Source organism: Zalophus californianus, chromosome 15 (assembly GCF_009762305.2).
Source record: "Zalophus californianus isolate mZalCal1 chromosome 15, mZalCal1.pri.v2, whole genome shotgun sequence".
Classification (NCBI taxonomy): domain Eukaryota; kingdom Metazoa; phylum Chordata; class Mammalia; order Carnivora; family Otariidae; genus Zalophus; species Zalophus californianus.
In genome coordinates, this window is record NC_045609.1 from 45,392,326 (window position 1) to 45,405,814 (window position 13,489).

The window sequence follows — 13,489 nt, forward strand, 5'->3', positions numbered from 1 at the left end:
TGAGATTTTCAGAGGAGTGAAATTAGATGTACATTTTTAATTCATTTCTGTATCTGCTCAGTGAACACGTGTTAAATGAATAAATGAATCAGATCTAATAGAAGTCGTTCTGGATATGTACAGAGGAGCAAGCACACATACCTTCACCCACGCAGTCCTTTGTCCATCCGTCTTTTAAATTCAGAAGCGCCATATGAACTCATAATCACTATTATTATTTTTTAAAGATTGTATTTATTTGACAGACAGAGACAGCGAGAGAGGGAACACAAGCAGGGGGAGTGGGAGAGGGAGAAGCAAGCTTCCCGCTGAGCAGGGAGCCCGATGCGGGGCTCGATCCCAGGACCCTGGGATCATGACCCGAGCCGAAGGCAGATGCCCAACCAACTGAGCCACCCAGGCGCCCCCAAGATCATTATTTTTTTTTTAAATCATACAGTTCGGGGCGCCTGGGTGGCTCAGTCAGTTAAGCATCTGCCTTCGGCTCAGGTCATGATCTTGGGGTCCTGGTATCGAGCCCTGCGTTGGGCTCCCTGCTCAGCGGGGAGTCTGCTTCTCCCTCTCCCTCTGCCCCTCCCCACAGCTTGGCTCTTTCTCTCTCTCTCAAATAAATAAATGAAATTTAAAAAAATCGTCCAATTTCAGACTATAACTATGTGGCAGAAAGTTCACTCTCACAGATTCTCTATCCTACCTCACTCTCAGGTTTTTACATCTTATCGCTAATTGGCTAAACCCATCACCTGTGTGTAGCTGTCACTTTTTCCCAGCAGGCTTTAGATCCAGCTCAACCCAGGACCCAGGACCAGCAGCCTCTTCTCAGGAGAGCCTCTTGCGTTCTCATGTCTGACTTCCACCCCTACTGCTGCCCTGTAACACACACACACACACACACACACACACACACACACACACACACAGTTTTAAGATTGATGGGACTGCTTTACCCTCTTCCCTATTTGTTTTCCGCTAGAGGTAAAGGCCTGGAGACCCTGGGTAGGTTGTTCGTTCCTGTATTTTTTTCTCTGACTTCCAGCTTGAAAACCCCTCATGCAATCCAGAGTCAGGTTCTGCAAGTGACAGAAGGCAATTCTGACAGCTGTAAGGAAAACAGAATGCACAGAATGAATCGAGGGAGACTTGGAGATGCAGGCCTGGAGAATAGGTCCAAGGGAAGCTCTGCAGCCAGAGACACAGAAACAAATGATGCTATAGAATGGAACCAGAGCTGGAAAAGGAGGCCACTGCAGCATCGATGTGGTCAGTTAGCATGGGGAGCGGGATACCACCCCTGGGCCTCCTGTTAGCCCTGGACTTTATTAACATCGGTTCCTGGACACCTTGGCTGCCCCAGGACGTGGATGGTGCCCTCACTACTGCTGATGACCTAGAAAGGATTCTTCGTACCACTAGCTCCCACTTCGGGTTCTGGGGAGGATGCAGCTGATTAGCTACTGATCTGTGTCAGATGAGTCTATGCCCTATGTGCAAAGAAACCTGGAAAAGGGAGTATCTGGCCATTATGGCTTCCATAGTGGAAAATGATCATCTCTACCTTCCACCAAGAGTCATAGACAGGTTCATATGCTTGGCAGCCTTAAAAGAAAGTCAAAGCTCCCTTTTACCCATCTTGTGTTTACCCTCTGTGTTACTGGACTAGTCACTGCCCGGATATTACATTTCTTTGCAGTGCACCACAGAGTTCCTGAAGATTTAAAGAAAAAAAAATTTTTTTTAAGATTTTATTTATTTGACAGAGAGAGACACAGTGAGAGAGGGAACACAAGCAGGGGGAGTGGGAGAGGGAGAAGCAGGCTTCCCGCGGGGCAGGGAGTCCAACGTGGGGCTCGATCCCAGGACTCCGGGATCATGAGCTGAGCTGAAGGCAGACGCTTAACGACTGAGCCACCCAGGCACCCCTTAAAAAATTGTCTTTAAAAAATCAACTGAAAAATGACCTCTGGCATTGGCAATGAGTGACGCTTGCTTGGATGGAGATGATTGTGTGTGTGTGTGTGTGTGTGTGTGTGTGTGGTGTATGTAAAATAATTTTATTGCATCCTTACTAGATTTGATGATACCATTGTTGTTCGGTTTTTTGTAATTTATTTTTTCATAAAGGTAATACCTCCCTCAAATATCAAAACAGTATTAAAAGGTTCATGCTTAGAAGTCTTGTTTGTACTTATGCCCCCATCCAGCCCATTACTTCCCCACCAGCCTTTTTTTTTTAAAGATTTTTAATTTATTTATTAGAGAGAAAGAGAGCATGAGCAGGGGGAGGGGCAGAGGGAGAAGGAGAAGCAGGCTTCCCGCTGAGCATGGAGTCTGATGTGGGGCTTGATCCCAGGATCCTGATATCATGACCTGAGCCGAAGGCAGACAACTTAACTGACTGAGCCACTCAGGTGCCCCCTCCCCACCTGCCTTCTATAGAGAAACACTTTTATTCATTTGTTGCGAATACTCCCAGTGTTTACTTATGCAAATAAAAGTAAATATAGTATGGAATATACAGAATGGTGAGTATAGTTAATAATACAGTGTTGCGTATTGGAAAGTTAAGAGAGTAGATCTTAGAAGTTCCCATCATGGGGCACCTGGGTCCTACAGTCAGTTGAGTCTCCAACTCTTGGTTTCTGCTTAGGTGGTGATTTTAGGGTCCTGGAATCCAGCCCCGCCTCCGGCTCTGTGCTCAGTGCAGAGTCGGCTTGAGTTTCTCTCTCCCACTCTCTCTGCCCCTCCCCCTGGTGTCCCCCCATAGAGCGCACTCTCTCTCTCAAATAAGTAAATAAATCTTAAAAAAAAAGTTCCCATCACAAGACAAATAGTTTTGTAACTACGTGTGGTGATGGATGTTAACTAGACTTACTGTGGTGATCATTTTGCAATATTTGTACAAATATTGAATCATTATTTTGTACACCTGAAACTAATATATAGAGGGAGAGGGACAAGCAGACTCCCCGCTGAGCGTGGAGCCCTCCTCTGGGCTCAATCCCAGGACCTGAGATCATGACCTGAGCCAAAGGCAGATGCTCAGCCAACTGAGCCACCCAGGAGCCCCTCCCCCCTTTTCTTACAAAAACAGGTAGCCTGTGGGGTGCCTGGGTGGCTCAGTCGTTAAGCGCCTGCCTTCGGCTCAGGTCATGATCCCAGCGTCCTGGGATGGAGCCCTGCATCAGGCTTCCTGCTCAGCGGGAAGCCTGCTTCTCCCTCCCCCACTCCCCCTGCTTGTGTTCCCTCTCTCGCTGTGTATCTCTGTCAAATAAATAAATAAAATCTTAAAACAACAATAACAACAACAAAACCACGTAGCCCATTATTTACACTGTTCTGTTTCTGTCTTTTTCATTTTATTTTTAAAAATGGAGATATAATTGAGATAGTTGACATATAATTAGTTTCAGGTGTACAACATAGTGAGTTGATATTTGTAGGTATTGTGATCACAGTAAGTCCAGTTAACATCTGTTACCACACAGTTACAATTTTTTAAAAAACATTTAATTTGTTTATTCTTTAGAGAGACAGGGAGGGGGAGAGGGAGAGGCTCTGCTGCGTACCCAACTCGGGACTCGATCCCAGGAGTCTGGGATCATGACCTGAGCCGAAGGCAGACGCTTAACGACTGAGCCACCCAGGCACCCCTACCTTATTGTTTTTAATAGTCTCATGGGCTATATTGTATGGTTAACCAATCATACTTTTTTTGGAGGGGGGTGTTGTTGCTTCGAACTGTATTGGCGGGTGGGGATGGTCAGTGACGGCTACGGAGGTGGAGGGTGGACAGCAGGGCTAAGGCCCTTACTTGGCTCCCATTGGCGCCTCCAAGGTGAGAATTCCCTGAGACCAGGGTGGGGTCCGCAGCAGGGGGCAGCGCGTATTTTCTAGTGAAGCACCGGGCGATGCAGCCATGCTCTTCCTGCCTCTCTCCGTGCTTGCGGGTGATCTCCACCATGCAGTCCTTGGTCTTGACCGTCATCTCCTCGGGGGCGAAGCGGTGGACGTCCGGGGACACTGGCCAGCAGTCGGCGGTGTGCGGGATCTCGGAGACGCCGCTGCAGAGCTGCGGGCTGAGCGCACGGCTATAGGTAGGTGCGGCCACGGTGGGGTGGGGGGCCCCTGGAGAGCGGCCCCGGGCATCGGGCACACGTAGCCCGGCCCGCTGCTGTGGCCGAACCCCTGCGCCCCCTCCTCGGGCAGCCGGGGCAGCCCGAAGGCCTGGTCCAAGAGGAGGCTGTGGGCCGCGTACCAGTCTCGGAAAGGGTCCCAGCTGGGGCTCTGCAGAAGGGAGAAGGGCACTCCGCGCTCGGTCATGCTGGCTGGGCTCCGCGCGTCTGGCTGAGGCTTGGAGAAGTCCCAGTCTACTCTTGAGGGACTTTTATGCTTTTTTCCAGTTTTTCTATAATAAATTTCCTATACTAAAGGTACAACGAAAATCCTTGTACGTTTGTCTCTGCTAAGTTGGGCAGATGTTTCCGTAGGATACATTTGGAGAAGTGGAATTGCTTGATCAAAGAGTATACACATTGAAACATTTTGAAACTATTCTTTTTTTTTAAGGGTGAAGTGTAGTTTATTTATTTTTTTTTAAGATTTTATTTATTTGACAGAGAGACAGCGAGAGAGGGAACACAAGCAGGGGGAGTGGGAGAGGGAGAAGCAGGCTCCCCGCAGAGCAGGGAGCCCAACGCGGGGCTTGATCGCGGGATTCCGGGATCATGACCCGAGCCGAAGGCAGACGCCCAACGACTGAGCCACCCAGGCGCCGCTGAAACTATTCTTAATTGTATCAGATTATACACATAGTCATGGAAGGTTAGGGACACTTTCACCTAACACTGGGCATTTCTTAACCTTTTATGAATTGTATTTTTCATGTCTTTTGTCCGTTTTTCAACTGGGGTGCTCATTTTTTTATAAAATCTGGTTCATATATGTTCTTTTTGTGTGAAGGATAATACACCCTCAGGTACTGACAAAGTCAACAGTAAGCTCTGATGGATGGGAAAACCAGATACAACATCACTTGCTCTAAATTACATATCTAAAATGTATAAAAGGAACTCAGGGGTGCCAGGATGCCCTACAAAGAGATTAGAAGCATTCTGCAGGACAGATGAGAGATAGGGAAATTCCTGTGTCCCCCAAAAGCCTCTTCTGGGACACACAGTTGCAGATAATAAATCTGTGTGTGGGCATCACATCATACCTTCTGAAACTCAATCGCCCCTCCTCCAAGGCCAGTTTTCTGTGCATAAAGCTGGAGCATTTCTGCACCTAGTCTAGTCTGAGCTGACTTCTTGTCAATTTGGGGGTGTAATTACATACCATCTGACTACAGTGTGGTACCCCAAAGCCTGGGCCAAGAGCATTTCTTGATTTATTGCTGCATGATTCTTTATACTTTAAAAAAGTGATAGATTAGGAGCAAATGGACAAAGCAGAAGGGAGGGTGGGACTGGAAGGGCTTTGTCACTCTTAATCCCCATTAGCTCTCCTCAGCAGTCCTCTCCTCCCCTCATCATTATTCAAATAATTACATAAAATTTATGTTGTTTGCAGTGAAATGTGTATACAAACCATCTTTGGAAAACTGCAATCTAACTGAACCGTAATATACCGTTTAAATGAAAAGGATGCATGTGCTATGCACTTTGCTATACAAAGCCCCTTGTGCCTCTTCTGGAATCTCCACTGGGTGGAGGGGAATAATCTCTCTAAAAGGTGACCTGGGTTCCCCAGTTGGGCTGGGCAAGTCTGGCTCTGGGGCTCGACCAGGGTGGAGAGTGTGAAGAGGAGCCCCTTTCTTGACAAACCTTTGGGTGCCTCCAAGGGCCTTATCACCTCTTACCAGCTTCATTTATAAATGACAAAAGGAGGTGGGGAGTATCTGCTTGAATTGATACTGTGGGCCCTGGCCTGCAGCCCTGAGCACCCTTGCCGGGCCCCTGATTCCTATGGGGGGATAAGAGGTACAACGGGTGCCCCTTCTGGTGACGGGTGTGTGTGTGGACCAGAGTCAGGCAAAGTCCCTGCCAACTATCCAGGGTGAGTTTGAAGCCTTTAGTCTCAAACTTTCCAGTCCATCGCTGCTTGTGTTTTGTTTTAGGAAGCTCATTTCAGTTCAGCTGTTTCGATGTGGATTTCAACATCATGATAAGTTAACTCCTGAATAGGAAATTTGAGAACAGAGTCTTTTTTCCATCTTTAAAAGTTTAATGAACACACATCTACCAGATATTAAATTGTTTCCCTGCTGCAAAGTTCTGCTCGCTAAATTTGACAGACTTTGTGGGGATGAATTGTTCTCCGAGGACAAATAGATACAAATCTGGCTTTCTATTGGGCCCTGCCCAGGTCTGAAGGGAGCCAAGGGGGTCCTCCTCCCCAGTGGCTCCACCTGCAAAAGGAAGACCAGGTTAGCAGGAAACAACATGGGTAGTTCTTGATGCTGTTTGGCTCACTTTTCCCCACTCTGTGGCTTCTGACTAAACTTTTTCATTTTTCAACATAGTTGTGCACATGAAAGACCCCCTTTTACACAGGCAGTCACTGAGCCCCAAGAGCTGCAATGTCTGACCCCGGATCCCGCATCAAGTTGCGACCAGCGCTGGGACTGGAGCCTGAGCCCAGAAAAGCACAGCAAGAGGGCAGGATGCCAGGAGTCTTCTGCTCCTGCCAGGAACTTCCAGCATTTTCTAGTCATGCAAGCACCAGGGGCCTCACCACATCCCTGAACTAAGTGCTTCATGGAGACAAAGAGCACCCGAGCCTGTTGGTGCTGAAGCCCTGCGCATACACACCCATGCTTCCTCAACTGTGGAAGGCACCCCCAGCCCCAGCTCCCCACCGGCCATCCCTTGCTGGGACTCCGTGAACCCCTCCCCCGCTTCCCCACGTCTCTGCGCTGTGCCCTGGGAATCAGCACAGCCAGGGCCAGCCTGCCTGGAATGGCTAATCCTGTTTCAAGTCTCAAATGGCTCCTCCTTCCCTGAGCCCCACAGCAGGAATGGGTTGTTGGAGCAATTACCTCGTTAGGCATGTGTCTATCTGTCCCCACCATAGGTTCCCCGGAGGCAGGAACCATTTCTTGTACTTTTTTGTAACCCCAGTGCCCAGCGCATTAGGGCCGGGATGGTGCTCCCACTCCTTTTTGTGGTCAGTCTCCCGGCGGGCGCTGTTCCCTCTCTGAGGAGTCACAGTGCCACCCAGCGGCAGGCCGGATGTACTGAGGCTGCTCGCCGAGGGCCCTTCCGCCCCACCCCCTGCTGGTGAGGGTCCTTACTGCAGGAGTTGAAGGTGACCAAAGGTGACAGATGAATCCCCTTCTGGCAGAGCCTTCCTGTACTCCACAGCTAAGGTGAAAATGCGGGTATGGGGGTGGGACAGCAGAGAAGCAGGCCCGTCGCCTTTGGGATCCTTGGGCACAGGGCCCTGGCTCCATGCTGCTGTATCTGCTGGAGGTGCATATGGTTCTTCTCCCTGTCCTGCTGGCCCTTTTCCCTTCCCAGGCTGCTAAAATGTGCTTCCGAGGCTCAGCTCAGCCACCGCCTTCTTTCCTACCCCCTCACATACACGACCCCACAAATCTCTAGCTTATGCAGCCCAGATTCAGATCCCAGCTTTGCACATAATCTGTTTTGAGACTACAGGCAAGTCACTTAACTTCACTGGCCTCAGTTTATCTATAAAATGGGAATAATAAAATTACCTGCCACATTGGGTTGTGAGGGATAAATGAATCCAGATAGGTAAAGTACATGCAAGTGTAGTGCCTGTTTGGTTTGTCCTTCTGTTCCTCAGTCAGATACACCACGTGGGGGCAAGGACTGTGTCTGCTCCGTTTTATCCTCACGGTGCTGGTGTATGGCAGGAACTCAAAAGGTGCTACATCCGCCAAATGCATGGGGACTGTCAGCCTTTGATTTGGGTCTTAGTGAGCAGTGGGTGGCTGGGGAAGTCCCTCATCCTGGTCCTGGCTGTGCTACTTGCTCGGTGTGTGGTCTTGGATGTGTCACACCGTCTCTGGGCCTTGAGTAAGTGGAGGGGGTTAGGTTATACTGTTACAAGTCCGTTCTGACCCTCCTGGGGGCCCAGACCTTCTGATCTCAGAAGAGGATGCTGTTTTCCCTCTGTGAACTGCCCCTACCCTCAAGCCTTTTTTTTTTTTCCTGGATTGGTAAGACTTTTAGTTATAGGAAGTCTTCCTCCTGATCAGGGAAACAGATAAGAGCCGTATTCCAGAGAAGAAGGAGTAATTTTGGCTTTGAGAGAGGGAGGAGCAGCTCTGGGACAAAGGGAAGGGACATTCTCCTCCCCTGATAGGTTCTATCTATTATAGGGTGAAGCCAGGAGCAGAGGCACCTTAGGTCTGGCTTCAGATGGAGGGAAAAAGGGGTGACCAGCATAGCTGGGTCTAGGAGAGAATGGGGCTACACTGGTGTAGGCAGCCTCTGAGCTTGGATATGGAGAGGAACTGATAAACACTGTAGCAAACATGACAGATGCTAATCCTGCAGGCAAGGAGGGAAGTCATCTCTGATGAAAGGTGCCAAGATCTTGGGGGCAATAGGGGCCCTGAACAGCTGAAGAATTATATTAAACAAACCTATGATTTGTAATATAACCTACAGAAAGTAAAAGTCTAAATACATGTGAATTTTCTAATTCTCAATAGATTCTTCAAAGCTATCTTCATCTAATCTGTTTTTATTTTTATTTTTTGAAGATTTTATTTATTTATTTGACAGAGAGAGAGATAGGGAGAGCAGGAACACAAGCAGGGGGAGTGGGAGAGGGAGAAGCAGGCTTCCAGCAGAGCAGGGAGTCCAATGCGGGACTTGATCCCAGGACCCTGGGATCCTGACCTGAGCCGAAGGCAGACGCTTAACGACTGAGCCACCCAGGAGCCCCATCTAATCTGTTTTTAGACCCATATCTTGAGTTCTTAATTTGTGTGATTATATTTTTTGGCTTCTGAATCTTCAATTTCTAGTTGTTGTTTTTTAACATTTTATTTATTTATTTATTTTTAAAGATTTTTATTTTTTTAAAGATTTTATTTATGTATCTGAGAGAGAGAGAATGAGAGATAGAGAGCACGAGAGGGAAGAGGGTCAGAGGGAGAAGCAGACTCCCTGCTGAGCAGGGAGCCCGATGTGGGACTCGATCCCGGGACTCCAGGATCATGACCTGAGCCAAAGGCAGTCGCTTAACCAACTGAGCTACCCAGGCGCCCAATATTTTATTTTATTTTTTAAAGATTTTATTTATTTATTTGAGAGAGAGAGAGAGAGAACATGAGTGGGGGGAAGGAGAGGAGGACTCCCCACTGAGCAGGGGACATGGGGTTTGATCTCAGGACCCTGAGATCATGACCTGAGCCGATGACAGACACTTAACCGACTGAGCCACCCAGGTGCCCCAAGACTTTATTTTTAAGTAATCTCTCCACCCAACATGGGACTTGTATTCACAACCTTGAGATCAAGAGTCTCATGCCCTACTGACTGAGCCAGCCAGGCGCCCCAATTTCTGTTTTGTTTAGTTTCCAATTTTGGATCAAAAATTCAATTCGTAGGGGCGCCTGCATGGCTCAGTCATTAAGCATCTGCCTTCAGCTCAGGTCATGATCCCAGGGTCCTGGGATCGAGCCCCGCATCGGGCTCCCTGCTCCTCGGGAAGCCTGCTTCTCCCTCTCCCACTCCCCCTGCTTGTGTTCCCTCTCTCTGTCAAATAAATAAATAAGATCTTTAAATAAAAAATCAGTTTGTATCCTAATGACCAAACTAAGATAGTTTTTTTCTCATTTATGTCTAATGACTCCACTGTCTGGACTATTTGTTGAACGTCTATTGTCTATTGTTTATGCTGGCTCTTGTTCTTATTCAGTTTCCTTCTATGTCTGATTATCTTTGATTGTGTGCTGAAAATTGTACTTGAAAAATTAACTGGAGTAATGTTAAGACTAGGATAATATCATCTTCTTACAGAAAGGGTTTTCATTGACTTTTGCGAATGTGTAGGGTCATGAGCAAACCAGAAGCACCTTAAGCATTTTCAGTGCTTGAAATTTTTCTGAATCACCCAGAGTACTTGAAACTGAGCTGAAGTACAGGAGAAAGCTAGTTTATTTTTAGTTTACTCTTACTTCCAGGGTGCAGCCACTCAGGATTACAGTCCTGAGCATGGAGTGGTTTTTCAGAGTTGACCCTGCCTTGAAAAGCCCGAGATTCCAACTTACATGACCTTAGCTCCCTCAGCTTTTTAGCCACCTCTTCTGATTCCAAAAGTGGCCCCCAAACTGAGCTCTCCTCTCTGGATTTTCACCTTTTCTGAGCAATTGTCTCTTGCCAATAATTGGCAAGGTAATCCCTTGCTACTTGTTAGCTTTTTTCTGTTTTTAGGAGAAAGCTTTTTATATTTCATATGAATTATTTTAGTTGTCTTCAGTAGGAGGTTAGTTCTGAATTATTTAGTTTACTATTTCTGAAAGTGAGAGTTCTTCACTTGGTTTAAAATTCTGTAATAGCTTGGTATCTCTTTAGAGGATTGAGGAATGCAAGAAGACTAATAGCACAGATGATCTGCAGTCATATATTAGGTACCAAAATACAATGATTTTTTAAAGTTTTATTTTAATTCCAGTGTAATTAACATATAGTGTAATATTAGTTTCAGGTGGACAATATGGTGCTTCAACAATTCTAGGTATGCCTGGGTGGCTCAGTCAGTTAAGTGTCTGTCTTTGGCTCAGGTCATGATCCCAGGGTCCTGGGATCGAGCCCTGTGTCAGGCTCCCTGCTCATCAGGGAGTCTGCTTCTCCCTCTGCCCCTCCCCTTGCTCATGCTCTCTTTCTCTCTCTCACTCTCTCTCACTCTCTCTCTGTCTGAAATAAATAAGTAAAATCTTAAAAAAAAACTTATATAAAAAAAACAGTTCTATACATTACTCAGTACTCATCATCATAAGTCCTCTTAATTTCCTTCACCTATTTCCCCATTCCCCCACCCACCTTCCCTCTGGTAACCATCAGTTTGTTCTCTATAGTTAAGAGTCTGTTTTTTTGGGTTTGTCTCTTTTTTTCTTTGTCAAAATAAAATGATTTTGAGTATTTTTCTTATAATTCAATACTGTGGCTGGCACTGAAAATTACATATAACCATTTGCTCTGTTTTATTTTATTTTATTTTTTTAAAGATTATTTATTTATTTGACAGAGAGAGACACAGTGAGAGAGGGAACACAAGCAGGGGGAATGGGAGAGGGAGAAGAAGGCTTCCGGTGGAGCAGGGAGCCCGATGCGGGGCTCGATCCCAGGACCCTGGGATCATGACCTGAGCCGAAGGCAGACGCTTAACGACTGAGCCACCCAGGCACCCCCATTCACTCAATTTTAATTGTGGCTGTTTGAAATTATTCATTTATGAGGAAATTTATAATAGAATTATTGATAATGAATAGAGAACTAGTTAAATTATGCTACTTCCATAGGGTAGGATATCGTGCAACCATTAATAATGTAGGATAATACCTAATGGCATCGATGCCTAGTCACATCATAAGAGAAGTGAAACTAGTTGATCACAACATGATCCCTTTTTATATATTAACATATACTAGAAATATCACTGAAAATATGTTCACTAAAATGCTAACCGTGGTTATGTTGGGGTGGTGAGATGACTAGTGATTTTACCCACTGGTTTTTGCTTTTTTATATTTTTGTAATTCCCTAAAATGAACATTTATTATTTTTGTAACAAAGTTGAATTATAAAATAAAATACTATAAATAAAATCAGATGTTTTTATTATGTTGCGTTGAAATGTTTATCTACACAAATATCACACAATTCAGATTTAAGAAGTCTTTGTGAATATCTAGTACATGTCAGCTTCTTTCACATATATATTTTCACTAATGCTTATAAGTATCCAGGAGTCAATCATAAATGCAGTAAAGGTAGGGGTGAAGCAGTCTGAGCTCTGTTCAAAAAGAAATCAAGTGAAGAGATTGACTGATGCAAAATAAATGGTATGGTTTTCATAGTCAGCAATGTCTCCGATGTGCTAAAGGCCAAGTAACGGACACTGTAGCTTACCCCAGTAGAAGAGATGTTGAATTATAAAAATTATGTAAATACTGCGAAAATGGAAAATATGGGAATAGAAAAATAACAGCAATATTCTATACTCTACTGCAGCAACAGTTAACATATTAGAATATGCAGGCAATTGGATTATTGATTCCAACCATCTGCTCTCTTCCTTGTAAGAGGATTATATGTGTAATCTGCAGTGCTTTCCTGAAGGTAGGGTGTACTTCCTTAACCCATTGTCAATATGACTGCTTTGGACAGTGGAACGTGAGCAGGAGTAATATATACCACAGACAAGCAGAAACTTTAAGAGCCATTAGAAGATTCAGCTCTGTCTCTTGCTTGCTTCCCTTGGCCATAAAAATGGCATATCCTAAAAAGGGGCTGATCCTTCAGGTTGGCTCTGGAATGAGAAGATACATGAAGCAGAGCCATCATAGATACTAACATGCAATGTGAATGAGAAATGCGTATTATGGTAAGTCAGTGGGATTAGGGTAGAGAGGTGTTTGTTACCACACCAAAGCTAACTAATACATTATTTCCTCAAAAATACAATAGCAACTCTCTTAACTGAACTGTACTTTTTAAAAGATTTTTAATTTATTTAATTATTTTATTTTATTTGAGAGAGGGAGCAAGCATGGGAGGGAGGGGCATAGGGAGAGGAGGAGAGACAATCTTAAGCAGGCTCCATGCCCAGCATGGAGCTTGATATGGGGCTTGATCTCATGACCCTAAGATCATGACCTGAGTTGAAATCAAGAGTTAGATGCTTAACTGACTAAGCCACCCAGGCGTCCCAGATTTCTTTTTCTTTCTTTTGTTAAAGATTTTATTTATTTATTTGACAGAGATAGAGTACAAGAAGGGGGAGCAGCAGAAGGAGAGGAAGAAGCAGGCTCCCCGCTGAGCAGGGATCTCAATACAGGACTCAATCCCAGGACTCTGGGATCACGACTTGAGCCGAAGGCAGACACTTAACCAACTGAGCCACACAGGTGCCCTGGATTTCTTATTTTTAAGTAATCTCTACACCCACTGTGAGGCTTGAACTTACAACCCTGAGATCAAGAGTCACATGCTCCACTGACTGAGCCAGCCAGGTGCCCCTTAATTGAACTGAACTTAACTGACGTTCTAGATTGATGTGTGTTCTCTTTTCCTTCTTTAAAACATATTCTTACACACACACATTGACAATGCCCATGGCCCACACTGAATATCCAAGGCTGGTAGGCCACTTTCCAGCATGAGTGCTCAAATTTGTCTCATTAACCAACCAAGTGATCCAAATCAAGATAGATGAGAAGGCTTTCACATAAACTAGTTTAAGGTTCTGAAGTGATTGGCTGTGACTGAGCATCACCTAGCTGTCAGGA

The 13,489-nt window shown here is 45.6% G+C and overlaps 1 pseudogene; it reads right to left on the reverse strand.

The window, feature by feature from the left end:
• Positions 1–3,760: 3,760 nt before the first annotated feature.
• LOC113920441 lies at positions 3,761–4,320 on the reverse strand (annotated as a pseudogene).
• Positions 4,321–13,489: the final 9,169 nt, after the last annotated feature.